The 14,440-nt window shown below is 46.1% G+C and overlaps 1 protein-coding gene across 5 annotated transcripts in view; it reads left to right on the forward strand.

Moving 5' to 3' along the window:
• Window positions 1-14,440, forward strand: part of SIL1 (SIL1 nucleotide exchange factor) — a 248,443-nt gene that overhangs the window by 16,541 nt on the left and 217,462 nt on the right. For 2 of the 5 annotated variants that reach the window (XM_028493285.2, XM_055086792.1), the window contains exon 2: window positions 7,878-8,011. The exons of the other annotated variants lie outside the window; for them this stretch is intronic. The gene's annotated coding sequence lies outside the window, so the exon portion shown is untranslated. The remainder of the gene's footprint in view (window positions 1-7,877; window positions 8,012-14,440) is intronic. 5 annotated transcript variants of the gene reach the window in all.

The raw sequence follows: 14,440 nt of genomic DNA on the forward strand, positions 1-14,440 counted from the left end.
TTTATTTTTGCTGTGTTGGGTCTTCGTTTCTGTGCGAGGGCTTTCTCTAGTTGTGGCAAGCGGGGGTCACTCTTCATCGCGGTGCACGGGCCTCTTACTATCGTAGCCTCTCTTGTTGCGGAGCACAGGTTCCAGACGCACAGGCTCAGTAGTTGTGGCTCACAGGCCTAGTTGCTCCGCGGCATGTGGGATCCTCCCAGACCAGGGCTCGAACCCGTGTCCCCTGCATTAGCAGGCAGATTCTCAACCACTGTGCTACCAGGGAAGCCCTGTACCTGAGTTTTTATAGGAGCCTCCTCCTGTCTTTTCCTTAGGCTTTCTCCAGGACATTGTGTACCACTGCCCGTTAGGGTCTTCCTAAATACAGTGCTGATTGGAGAACACTCATGTTTAGAAGCTTTCAGTGGCACTTACTGGCTGCTAAATAAATTGCATATGTATCAGTTGTCCTGGTGTTCATGCTTATCACGGTGTATCCCTGTCCTACCACTTTAATTATATCCTGTACCGTTGCAAGTACCCTTTGCTCCTGGTAAACTGATCCACGTGGTCCTGTAATCATTCCGCATGTTTTCGTCTCTGCCAGTTCTTTTGTCCAGAGTACTCTCTGCTTAGTTTCCTACTTTATGCTGCAGATCCACCTTCTTCAGTCAGCCTTGCCTGATACCTACTCATCTGTATCCCCCTAGCAACACTTTTTTTAAAAAAAATTAATTTATTTATTTATTTTTGGCTGTGTTGGGTCTTCGTTTCTGTGCGAGGGCTTTCTCTAGTTGCAGCGAGCGGGGGCCACTCTTCATCGCGGTGCGCGGGCCCCTCACTGTCGCGGCATCTCTTGTTGCGGAGCACAGGCTCCAGACGCACAGGCTCAGTAGTTGTGGCTCACGGGCCCAGTTGCTCCGCGGCATGTGGGATCCTCCCAGACCAGGGCTCGAACCCGTGTCCCCTGCATTGGTAGGCAGACTCTCAACCACTGCGCCGCCAGGGAAGCCCCCATAGCAACACTTTGATTATAGAATTCAGCATATTTTATCCTAGTTCATTGCTGTGTCTCTTATTGTATGAGCATCTCATGGACATGGGCTTGCTTTATTTTGTCTCCAGCATAATGCTGAGTGTAACATGGACACCATAAATGCTTGTTGAATGAATGAATACATGAATGCCTGAGAAATGATTAACAGTTCTGTTCAAATCTCAGTGCTTCCCTGAAATATTGCTTGATCCCTAATCACAGTGAGTCTGGCACACTCAACTCCCAGAGCCCTTTGTGTGAAACAGTCTGATTCTTTAGAGTAAGTCTTATCTTCCCAACTTGATTAGAAATTCTCAGAGGGCAGAAACTGCATCCCTCATTCTTCTTCTTTGTGTACCCAGCCCCCAGCACAATTCCTGGCACATAGAGGGTGTTTAATACATGCTTTTGAATCCAGGAATCCAGCCATTTGGTCAGTTCCTCTCTGTCTACCAGTTCATCAGCCTTCTCTGTCACTCACTGGCCAGGGGTCTCCAACTCAAAGATGTTCCAGGGCCAGGTCAGAAACAGTGTGAGGCAGCAGGGAATGTTGGGCTGTGTCAAACCGGAGCGCTTATGAGCTCCATGGGGGACAGCTGCTACTCAGCCCATTATTGCCATGGGTGAGTGTGGCTTTAGTGGCCTCCTCATCTCATATTACAAGAGAAGCTAGAAATCCAGATTTTAATGTGAAATCCCCAAGGACTACCAAAGCACATCTGTGGTATAGATTTGACCTATACACTATCCATTTGTGACCTTTGGGTAGAGGCTGAAATTTCACACATTTAAGTTCCCTGTGGAAGAAGAAAGGGAGGGGAGGGCATAATCTGAAAGCGTGTGTGTGTGTGTGTGTGTGGGGGGGTACGTGGGTCTCTCACTGCTGTGGCCTCTCCCGTTGCGGAGCACAGGCTCTGGACGCACAGGCTCAGCGGCCATGGCTCACGGGCCCAGCTGCTCCGCGGCATGTGGGATCCTCCTGGACCGGGGCACAAACCCGTGTCCCCTGCGTCGGCAGGCAGACTCTCAACCACTGCGCCACCAGGGAAGCCCTGAAAGCTTTTGAGGGAGTTTTGGTGAAAGCCTAGCTTGGGTTGAGAGCATCTTGTGACTTTCTGTGGGTAGTGACTTAGTTTCTTGAGCTGAGTCCTGCAGAGACCATGCACAGTCTGGACTTCATCCTCCCTTATATTCTGTCCCCAGAAAGATGATGTCCTGGGGACATATGTGATTTTTGCTCTTTTTGCCCAGCCTCGGCTGAGGCAGGTTTGATGGTTGTTCTTGCTTCTGTCGACTTCTAAGGGCCTGGTGGTCAGGCTGGTACAGTGTGAAGTCCCAGAGACCATTCCTGTTAATGGCTTCTCTGAGAAGGGGTTCTGGATGAGCAAGCACAACCGAAAGGGAAATATATTGTACAAAATCATTGCCTAAATGTGGTCAGCCAAGGGGCAAAGCAGTATAATAGCCAGAAGGAAATCTGTACCTCTATGGAGCCTCTTAGAGGGCATTATCTTTCCTTTGGCTGTCCTGTTCTTTTCATAGTCTCTAAGGGCCCATGGCAGTGCTTACTGCTTGTTATTACTTGTGGGTCTGAAAGTGTTGCCACCAGTGGTATCCTCATCTGCGGTAGAAACTAGCTGATTGGAATATCTGGAAGAATACATGAGAAACTGAAAAGAGTGGTTGTCTCTGGTGAGACCCCCTGTGTGGCTGGAGAACAGGAGAGGAGGGAGACTGACTTTTCATTGTATACCTTTGTGTGCTTTCTTTAATTTGAACCATGTACATATATTGTTATTTTTTTAAATGTACCTGAGCAAGCCTAAGTTTGATCTCCTCTTCACATTCTCTGTTCTCTCTTTAGTCCTGAAGCATGGGTTTCTCTGTAAACACCTAGAGCCAGTCACTGTAGATTGCCTCTCAGAGGTGGCAGCCTTGCTTCTCTGGTCCCCAGAAGTGTTTTAGGGTTTCTCACTTAGGGGTCTTAGAATGACAATCAGGCCTAAAGTGCGTTCAACATTTTACTGTCTTTAAAGGGCTTTTGGATACATTGTTTTATCTGATCCTTACAACACCCCCATTTTATAGAGGTGAAAAATTGAGGTTTGGGGAGTCTGAATGACTTACTTGGGGCCATATAGCTCGTCAGGGTAGAGCTGTGACTGTTCCGGGTAGCCTTAGTTTACCTTCATGCCCCTTGCTCTAAGTTCTTATGGCAGTGAGGTAGTCTTCTCTTTTTGGAATTCTCTTACAGGTTTTCAGAGCTGTTGCAGTAGGGGCAGGGGGTGGAGCTGTGGTGTTTTCTCTTTCCTCTTTGGCTCTAGCTTTTCCCTCTTTAGCAATCTCCATTACATAGGCCTGTCTTTGGAAAAAAGGGGTCAGTAGTAGGTTTCTCCATTTCCTAGATAGGGCTAGAAATTAAGGCTCCATTGGGGCAGTACCTTTTAGGGAAGCTTGATTTGACAGTCTGGTTTTGTGTTCTTTGCTGAGTGTTATTGCTGCTATTAGGCAGAGGGCTTTGTTTCCAGGTTACAAATCTTTTGAGCAAAGAAGTAAGTATGGAATAGAATTGGAAGGACTCATGTAGTCCTTGGATATAATTTAATGCTCCACGTCCCTGAGAGAGTAAACATTTAAAGTGTGCAAGATGGGTTTGGATTAATATCCTGACAACATGGTTTGGCATGTAGGGCACGCCCTGGGAGTGCCCTGGGAGACCCTCCTCACCATACACAGCCTGCCTTTGCCAGGTGGTCCCTTCCCACGGTCTTCCCAGCAGCTGTTGTGCACCTGGGTGAATCGTCAGCTTCCCTAAGCATTGAAAAAAACAATTTTAACTGATGAAAACCCTCATACAGGAGGCAAAATAAACAGACAACCCTGAGAGACAGTGTGTTTTAGTACTTCTTAGTTTCCCCTGAGTTTGTCCAGGGTATTCACTTCCATTAGAAACACTGGCTGATCCTCACCACTGGTCTCTTCAGAATACAGCATTGGAAATCATTTTACCCTGGGACTTCCCTGGTGGCACAGTGGTTAAGAATCCTCCTGCCAATGCAGGGGACACAGGTTCCATCCCTGGTCCAGGAAGATCCTGCATGCCTTGGAGCAACTAAGCCCGTGCGCCACAACTACTGAGCCTGTGCTCTAGAGCCCGGGAGCCACAGCTACTGAGCCCGCGTGCCACAGCTATTGAAGCCCGCAAGCCTAGAGCCCGTGCTCCACAACAAGAGAAGCCACTGCAATGAGAAGTCCCTGCGCACACCACAACAAAGAGTAGTGTACCCTACTCACCGCAACCAGAGAAAGCCCCCGCGCAGCAACGAAGACCCAATGCAGCCAAAAATAAATAAATAAATAATAATAAAAAAAAATCATCTTACCCTTTCCAGTCTGCTTCCCCTGGTGTGATGGGTGTGGAAGGTCTCTGGAAGCTCCAGAGAGGCAGTGAGCACCATGGAGGGAAGGCTCAACTGCTTCTAAGAACTAAGCAGAAATCTTTGACTTTTTTCTTTTCTATTCTTACTTAAATCAGAATAAGGTTACCTTCAAAGAGAATTCTGTGCATTACTGACACAGCTCAGAGTGGGAGAGGCTCCTGGTACCTCCTTTGCAATCTCTGAAGAGAACTTATTGGGGGCATGCAGAGATCATGCTCAGGTTATCTTTATTCACCTAGCCGTAACCTGTGCTATGCTGAAGAGAGTTGTTATAGAGATATGTACCAGCTGATGGCTTAGTCAAGGCCTCACTGGTTGGCAGCTTTGTAGGTCTGGAAACTCAGCTAGTTCACTCAGGTTTAAGTTCCAGTGGGCTCTCTTAAGCATATGAAATTCATGAGACCATCAAGCCACAGTTTCAGTTAACTAATTAACTCTGAGAAACATGACTACCAAGTTGATTTGTGTGCACAGGTAGGAGTATTGTCTCCACTATAGGAAAGGTGAGCTGGGAGCCAACTCAGCTCTGGAGGAAGTCAAGGTGAAGAATCGTGGAAAGCTCTTGGTTGTAGATAAAATAGACCCGGATTCAAACCGTATACTAGCTTTGAGACTTGAGATGAATTATTTAACCTCTCTGCTCCTATTTCTTCATTTGTAAACCCCCCCTGGAGTTTTCAGATATGTATATAGTAAGCACTCAGTAAATATTTTGTCCTATTTATTCCCCTGTCTCCTTCCCTCTCCTCTTCTTTCCTTGCAGCATTGTCCTTCTAGGGCTATATCTGTATTCTGAGCAAAATACACTTGTCAGTCTGTTCAGGCACCAGGCATGTATTGGAGAGAGATTCATTTTTATTCTCTAGATTCCCTTTTATGTATCCTTTGCAGACCACAGTCATTCTTTTACCACAGTTACAGTAGGAACAACTAGGTTCTAGTTTTCCTCAATCTGTTCCAACCTAAGGAGGCTTTCTGGCTACCATTGAATCTACAGTTTTGGTTTTTTTTTTTTTTTTTTTTTTTTGGTGGTACGCGGGACTCTCACTGTTGTGGCCTCTCCTGTTGCGGAGCACAGGCTCCGGACGCGCAGGCTCCCCCGGGCCCAGCTGCCCCGCGGTTATGTGGGATCTTCCCGGAACGGGGCACGAACCCGTGTCCCCTGCATCGGCAGGCGGATTCTCAACCACTGCACCACCAGGGAAGCCCAGTTTTGGTTTTTTTAAAAGATAAATTTATGTATTTATTTATTTTTGTCTGCGTTGGGTCTTCGTTGCTGCGCATGGGCTTTCTCTAGTTGTGGCGAGTGGGGGCTATTCTTCATTGCGGTGCGTGGGCTTCTCATTGCGGTGACTTCTCTTGTTGTGGAACACGGGCTCTAGGTGCACAGGCTTCAGTAGTTTCAGCACGCGGGCTCAGTAGTTGTGGTGCATGGGCTTAGTTGTTCCGCAGCATGTGGGATCTTCCCGGACCAGGGCTCAAACCCGTGTCCCCTGCATTGGCAGGCGGATTCTTAACCAGTGTGCCACCAGGGAAGCCCCGAATCTACAGTTTTTTGCTGAGCACCCACTATGTGTCAGGTACTGCTTGGCCATGAGAATATAGTGGTGAGACAGAAACACCTTTCCAAACTCCCTTCTCAGATGGGTTACTTCTGTGGATGACTGGTCTTGTGCATTTTTTGTTGCTTCATACTAATTTCCTTCTGAGAGGACAATCTTATCCCTAGATCTAGGAGACAGTGCCCCTTTGTGCTGCCTGGGCCATGCCTGCTGGCTTGCTTGCTCCCAAGTGATGAGAGTAGTAGCAAGCTGAGGCTGAAGGAGAACGCCCTGTGGGCTACTACTGCCTCGGCCACACATGTCCCAAAGGCCTGCGCTTGGCACTCTTGAATGTTCCTTTTCTCCTTGCACACAGATTATAGTATTCATGGGTAATTTAAATTCAAATAACCTTCCGCCCCCTCTCTGCCTTTTAAAAAAAAAAAAAAAAAAAAAAAAAAAGAGCCCTGTGTATTACAGGGTAGAGAACAAAGAGGGGCAGCCCTGGTCTCCTGGTGGGGTTTGTTTTATCATGTGTTTTTTATGCAGCCTCGCTATGGGTTGCCTTTTCTTTAATAAGGCTAATGTGTAATTCAGGCATATTGATATTCTGTAGTCATAGAATCTCACATCTTTCTCTACTTTGTCATATATAGCGTGACATATATAGTCATGTATATATACTGTGTCAGGGGCTTTGGCTGACCGGAAGTGGGTCTTGCTTCTCCATTTCGGACTCCAGGCTGCATCCTGGCCCCTAGTGGGCTCTGCATGAAGAAGCCCCAGCAGCCAGGTTGACGGATTTCTTAGCTTCAAAATGGGGCCTGAAGATAGCCCTCTGTTCCCTCTTCCTCTTTCTGTTGCCAATTTACCAGCAGTTGCCAAGAAGTGTGTATAGGGAAGCAGGCAGAATGGCTCTGTGGGAACCATTTATTTGAGAGCTCCCAGTGGAGAAATGCATTTTCCTTTCCTCCTTCTCTTGCTGTGGTGTGTAGCATTGTGATTTGGTACTGCTTGTCCCTCTGCAGTACTGAGGCCTCTACACGATTCCTCTGACCCTGTAGGGGTTTTCAACAATAAATTGCTTGCTGCTTGGTGTTTCCCCCAAATTCCATCACCTTCCCAGGAATGGGGGAGTGTGTCAACAATTAGGGACCTAGCAGAGCCTCTGTTTCTGGTACTGTGACCGCTGGAAATATGGTGGTTGAGCCCACATGAGCCATGTTTCCCACTGCTGCTGGGGCTGGGCATTTGCTGCAGTTGGATTTAGCTTTAACATTAGAGGCTCGGTTGGAAAGGAGAGAGCACTGAGTAATTATTGCTTATGTACCAGTTAAACCTATCAGCCAACAGATGTTAAGTGCAGGAAAAAAGTGCAATAATGTTATTATAATGGCATAATAGTTACCATAATAATCAGCTGGCATAGCATTTGATATGAGGCAGATCCTGTAATGAGTGCAAGGGAAGGGTTAACCTTGAACTATAGCACAGGGAATGGGTGCTTAATCTTGTAAGAGATGCCGTGTGGATGTGAATGATTCAGGTATTGAGTTGCTACCCTCTCTGCATAGCTAGAGGGGCTATGGAAACTTCAGCTAGGGTTGTCTGCCTTAAAGGTACTGTCTTTCTCATGGTGTGATGGAGCATACACCATCCTTAGGTTTAAGTTTTACCATCCTAGCACCCAGCAGCAGTGGGTTCTAGGAAAGGCAGAGAGACTTCATCCCTATGGGCCCATTTGGGATTTTCAGAAAATCCAGCCTCATCTTCTTAGCTACAGGTGATGAGCTCTACTCCCTACTGTGAAATATATTCCATACCTGGGGGGTGGGGTGTACCTCATTTATGTGTACATACTAATTGAGGCTGTGCTTGCAGAAGTCACCCTCTCCTTACCCAGAGAGCTTGCTGGAGCTGCATTCCCACTCTGGATAGGAAGGTGATGGTGAAGGTGTGAGGAGCAGAGCTGGAGATGAGCTGGAGCAGAGATGACCCACAAAGACAGCACTGGGGTAGGAGAAAAGAGTGTTTGGATTCAGGCAGACCTGGGTTTGCTCCTGACCTTGCCACTAGTTAGCTGTTGGACAAGTTTAACCTCCCTGAGCCTCACCTGCCTGACTTTGTATGTGCTCATCTATGTCTCATTTGTTTTTCACTAACAGCCCTGTCTCTGAAGTACCTATCACTATGCCTGCCACTAAGTAGAGCTCAGTAAATGCTTCTGCTTCCTTCACCCCACCCCCACCTGCCTATCCTAAAGAGTAGAAGGGCAAGGACAAGACCCTCCTGCTTCTAAAAGGGATTTTGGCCTCAATTAGAGATTTATGTGAGTTTCTTCAGGCCCTGGTGTTGCTTCTCTGAGCAACAATCTGTAGACCTACTTTGAAGCTGCCTCTCAGGGAGACTTTTGATATTTCATGTTTGGGCACATCTCTGCTTCATCCAGGGAGTAAAAGATAGGGTTTAAAATCCCTTCAGGGAATGGTATCCCTGCTTCTGCCTCAGTTGCCTGCAGCCTTGCTCCTTTCCCCTTTTTCCTTTGGGTGGGTCACGTGGGGGCACTGCCTGCCTTGGGAAGTACTTGTTTTGCAGAGGCTGCTAGTTGTTTGGCTCAGTCTCTACTGGGTAAAGGTTATTATATTTCTATATGCCTGGGCTTTTGCTGTGGACTTTTATTTTGGAAGCCTGGAGTACTCAGACAAGGTGATATCTTTTTAGTCTATTTTTGGCTGTAGGCCAGCTTATCACTATGGCTACCATGGCAGGATATAGAAAGTAACTTCTGGAAGAAATTTGGGAAGAGGAAGGGGGAAGGGGAAGAATAGTTTGTCTTAAGGTCACAAGAGGAGAACAGCTTCTCTAAGCAGAACCATTTTGCTTTGGACAGAGCTTCATTTTCCTTCTCTCTGAATTTTTCTTTCAGTCAGTAAACATATATATAGTGTCTGTTACATTCCAGACACTATAGTAAGCCCTGAGATACACTTGTGACCAAGTCATATACAGTTCCTGCTTAAAGTATTGAGGAATATAGACCTCAAATCAAATTATAATCATATACATAAATGTAAAATTATGATTATAATAAATGTGTGGAAAGAAAGGAATGTGGTACCATGAGAATATTTGACGGGATTTGACTTGATCCTGGTGTTAAGAGGGTATCAGGGAAAGCTTCCTTGAGGAAATGATGTTTGAGTTAAATTGTGAAGAACAAACAGATGTTTACTAAGCAAAGTGACATGAGGTTGAAGAGCATTTCAGGTTGAGGGCCCAATGTTTACAAAGCCTCCTGGGGGGGCGGGGGTGGGGAGCAAAGAAGCATGACTTCTATGGGGAACTGAAATAAAACGTGGCCAGAGCACAGAGAGTGAGAGGAGATGGGTACAGGGTCGGGTTGGAGGGGTTGGCAAGGGCAGGCCTGTTCAGCCATGGCAAGGCATTTTGTATTCTAGAAGGGTCCTTTGGAGGGTTGTTAGTCGTGGTTGTGGTGGTGAGATGATTGAATTTGCACTATGAACAGATCACTCTGTTAGATGGAACATTGGATGGGTTTTGAGAGTGAGAATGAAGACCAGAAAAGGAACATTACTGTAATAGGTTACTTGTTTTCCTTCAGTCAGCTAAATGGTAATCTTGAGATTGACCCCATGCCATGTTGCCTTGTTCCTCCTGAGTCAAGTCCTCTCTCAGTGCCCACCATCAGTGTGTTGTTGGGGCCACCTGGCCACTCAGCAGACGTGGTAGCTCAGAGTACTGGCATTTGGCATTTTTCCATCTTCCCAGAAAAAGGCCTGGAGGTTTCATGCCTGTCGCTTGTTAACATGTGACAGCAACAAAGCACTTTGTAACCTGCTGTCTTGCCATCTCTGTGTTGGTTGTCACTACTGAGCAAGGGCTACCCCTTTCACCTTGTACCGCTTAAGCCACTGACATGGGCACCTCCCTGACATGTGATGTGCCAAGTTAGCAAAGCCAGCACCTGCAGTTTGTATACCACTCAATTCTGGTTGATGCAGGTGTGCACATGTTCTCTCTTGGCAGCAGCCAGTGTCTGGAGGGCTGGAAATGTGCTGTAGTCATTCTTCCCACTGTGTAGCCAGGAAGACTGAGATGCAGGAGGAACCTGTGGTATAAAGAAGCCTGGGTCAGAGTCACACGCTGTCAGACCAAGAGTTAGGTGCATGGTAGGTGGTTCCAGACCCTAGATCACAGCCCTTCCTCAGCAGTACTTGTAGCCTTGGCCACTGCTCCTTTCACTTACTCAGATGGAAGGGCATGCTGCATATAGTAGTTAGGAGCATGACCCTTGCAATTGAGCAGACCTTAGTTAGAATCTCTGCTTCACTACTTATAAGCTGTGTGATCTTGGACAAGTTACTTGACTTCTCTGACCCATAGTTTTCTTAGCTCTAACTGGGAAATAATAATAAGTTTCCACCTCACAGGGTAGTTGTTGTGAAGTATTGGTGAGACTATATGAAAGGTGCTTAGCTTCCTTCACAACGTAAATGATGACTAAAAAGTGGTAACTTTTATTAGCCAAATGATTTATTTGGCTAATTTTGTTTGTTTTCCATGCTGGGCGTGGCATAAAGATGTCCTGGCTTTGAGGTGCTCAGTTTTGTGGTCACTTTTTTTTTTTTTTTTTTTGGCTGCATTGGGTCTTTGTTGTGGCGCGCGGGCTTTCTCTAGTTGTGGCGAGCAGGGGCTACCCTTCATTGTGGTGCACGGGCTTCTCATTGCAGTGACTTCTCTTGTTGTGGAGCATGGGCTCTAGGTGCGTGGGCTTCAGTCGTTGTGGCACACGGGCTCAGTAGTTGTGGCTCGTGGGCTCTAGAGCGCGGGCTCAGTAGTTGTGGCGCACAGGCTTAGTTGCTCCGCGGCATGTGGGATCTTCCTGGACCAGGGCTTGAACCCGTGTCCCCTGCATTGGCAGGCAGATTCTTAACCATTGCGCCACCAGGGAAGTCCCTGTGGTCACTTTTTTCTGCTGTTCTGTGTGGTCATGCTTCAGTAAAACAAGGAGTCCCCTAGAGAGGATCCCGATCAGATGTCCACTTGGTGATGCTTTGTCTTCCTGTGGGCCTCTTCCTCCTCCTGCGGCCCCTAGCCTCCAGCATGCCTTGATTCCTGTTTGCTCCTGGCTTAGGGGTGGGGGTGCTTAGCTCTTGGTTAGGTAGCCCTGCTTCTTGCTAGGACTGCACCATTTGGAGCAGCCTTCTCTTTTTGTTGCCTTCTGAGTTTCCATTTCTGGTAGTGAACATCCTTGGCCCCTTTTATTTGTTCCTTGAAACACTCTATTGTTGCTGCTACTTTTCCTTTGTAAAATACCGTGTAAGGTGGTTGACATAAAAGAGACCATGAAAAATAAGCTGGGTTGTATTTTCTGTAAAGATTTGTTTAGTACCAAATTGGTGAAATAAAATACCCCCCAGTGGTCTTGGGTATGGGGAGGGGAATGATCTTTGTAATGGGATTGTATTTGGTGGAGGTGTTGAAGAAAGTTAATTTGATGTATTTGATTCCTGCGGGGGTGGAAGTGAGGGTGGAGGAATGACAGAGTCTTTCACTTTCTCTGAATTGGAGCCTTCATTGGCTGAGAAGATGAGATGTGTTGGTCTAGAGTGTGCGGGCCCTGACCTGTGTCCATGCTTTCTTCCTCATTCATGGGGGTAGGGGTTGCCATGATGAGTTTATATGTCCCTTCATTCACTCACCATTTAGTAAGCCGTGTGCACTGCATTCTGTAGGAAGAAAGAGAATTCCACTTATGCTAATTGCTAGTTTTTGACCCTGTCCTAGTACTTCTGTCACTCAGTTTCCTCATCTGAATAAGGTATGCTGATACCCACCTGCTGGGGCAGTTAGGATGAAATGAGATAATGTACATCATGCGCCTGGTATGTGGTAGGTGCTCAGTGAATGGTGAGGATTATAGTACCTTCAAAGACTTCATACCCAATCAAGTAGAGAAGCTATGGATGGGACCGCAGGTGCCAAGAAAGGCTGGCCAAGGGCATGGAATGGTGAGAATGGATTTGGTTTGTTAGGGAAGGTTCCTGGAGAAGGTATTTGGAGTCAGGCCCCAATCTTTTTTCCTCACTGGGGAATATGAGAGACTGCTTCAGTTAGAAGAAAAGCAATAAGCAGAAGGTTTGAGTGGTCACCCGAAAGAACTATTGTCTCTCCCCCAACCCTCCAAATGGAAAGGGGTTGGGAATCATTAGAGCAAAGTGGATGGGGGCCCCGGCTCTTTCGAGTCAGACTGACCTGGGTTCCAGCCCTGGCTCTGCCTTGTACATGCTGTGTGGTCTTGGGCAAGTCATTTCCCCTCCTCTGTGAACTTTGGCGTCCTCATCTGTAAAATGGAGATAATATCTACTCATAGTGTTGCTTGAGGTTTGAATAAAATAATGTATGTAAAACAGCACAGTGCCCTTGACATAGTACATCTTCAATGACTTATAGATTAAGAAACAGTTGAGCATGTCTCTTGGGAAATGAAACCCTTGGAAACTTCTGGGGACAGATAAATTTTTTCAAAAGTCAATCTACATCCTGGAATAAGCTACCAACTTTCCACAATAAGTTCTTAAGGACCATGTAGCTCCCCTGCCTTTCACTCTCTTCTGGCTTACCATCATACTTAGAATAAGGTCCAAACTCCCTACCCTGGTTATAGGCCTTTACTGAGCAGATCCCCACCTGCCTGCCTTGGCAGCCACATTTCCTGCATTCTCCCCGTTGATCTCCGTGTTCTTGCCACAGTGACCTCCTTTCTGTTCCTCACATAGAGGACCTTTGCTTCAACTGTACCCTTTGGCTGGGATACTCTTCCCTCACGTTCAGTTGACTGACTCCATGTCATTTCAGATCTCAGTTTTGCTGTTACTTAAGAGAAAGGCCCTTCCTTTTCTCTGGTTTAAAGTGACTACTTTTGTCATGGTAACATAAGTGTTTGATATTTTTCTTGTTTGCTTCTTGTTGACTGTCTGTTCTCCCTCCACCAGAATGTAAGTTACATGAGAGGAGCTGTCTGTCATGTTCACAGCTGTATTTCCAGTGGTAGAAACAGTGCCTGGCATGTGGTAGATGATCAGACAACATTTATTGAACGAATGAGCTTGTAAATGAGAATGGATTTTGTTATTACTCAGACTGGTTACACAGGTGCTCACATTCATAATGCTTTGTTTCCTAAATAAATGTAATCAAGATGATTTTCTTTCTTGTTCATTACTTATTAATTGTCCTCCCCCCCTTCCCCTCAACCATTAATTGGAATCTTCTAGGGAGAGGCTATTTTTCTCTAGCTTCCTTTTATGTGGCTTTCTCTCTTCCAGGCATTTTGTTACTGGAAAGGGGAGTTTGTAGTTATTGGGCTTTGGGCATTGATTTTTAGGTTTTCTGTTATAGGAAGCAAGCTCTAGTGCATTTGCTTGGAATAAAACAAACACAGAAGCTGACCATGATGGCAAATTTATCTCACTCTGATTTTTCTCACTCTGACACTTTTTGCAATACTACCTAAGTACTTAAACAAGGGCATTAGACAAGAATTGACAAATTGAGAATGGCCAGGTAGATACAAATTCACAGAATGTGAGTGAGTAGCCGGGTGAGACATGGAGCAGTCAGAGGGGATAGCGCTTCTCTTTCTGGCAGTGCCCTGTTTTTTCGTGGCAGATGTTAGTGGCATGAGTGAGACCTGGACCAGTTAACTGTTCCCCTTGCAGAGGGCCTGTAACATAGGGAGCTGCAGGGGCTGTAGGCTCAGTATTGCTACGCCCACCTGGTAAATCCTAGGCAATCTGCTTTGCTTTGCTAGGGAAGCACTCCAAGCTCCTAGAATAAGGAAGAAGTAGGAATCCAGCCATCTTTGTAAATGTTTGGGTCCTAAATGTTACTAGTGCTCAAAGACCTGGGCCTGGATTTAGAGAATGAAATCCCAGACATGGATATGAGCAGGAGAGTGTGTCGGGAGCAGAGTAAGCCAGCAGACATGGGCTTAAATTCCTAAAAAGGGTCTGTGTTTATTGAGAACTATAGCCCTGCAAGTACTGGTCTTTACTCATTTCCAAGGCTCCCTTTCTCCCATCTAAAGCTACCTTTTCCTTTTCCTTGTCTCTTATACACGGTTATCTTAACCTGCTTTAGATATTGTTGACTCTTCACTATTTATAAAGCTCAGAAAAGGAAGACATTGGATAGTTCCTTGTCAGCTCTCACCTCTTATTTTCCTCCTGTGAAGGGCTCAGACTTGTGGTTAATTTGGGGTATTTGGTCACTCTTGTTACTACTAAGTCAGTGTCTTAACTTGCTATCATTACTGACCATCCTCTATCCATCTGGGGTAATCTTTAATCTGTGTTTAAATTTATCAAGAAGTCTAGTTTTTAGTGACTTTTTTTTTTTTTTTTTTTTTTTTTTTTTTTTTT

This window comes from Physeter macrocephalus, chromosome 8 (assembly GCF_002837175.3).
Source record: "Physeter macrocephalus isolate SW-GA chromosome 8, ASM283717v5, whole genome shotgun sequence".
Lineage (NCBI taxonomy): Eukaryota > Metazoa > Chordata > Mammalia > Artiodactyla > Physeteridae > Physeter > Physeter macrocephalus.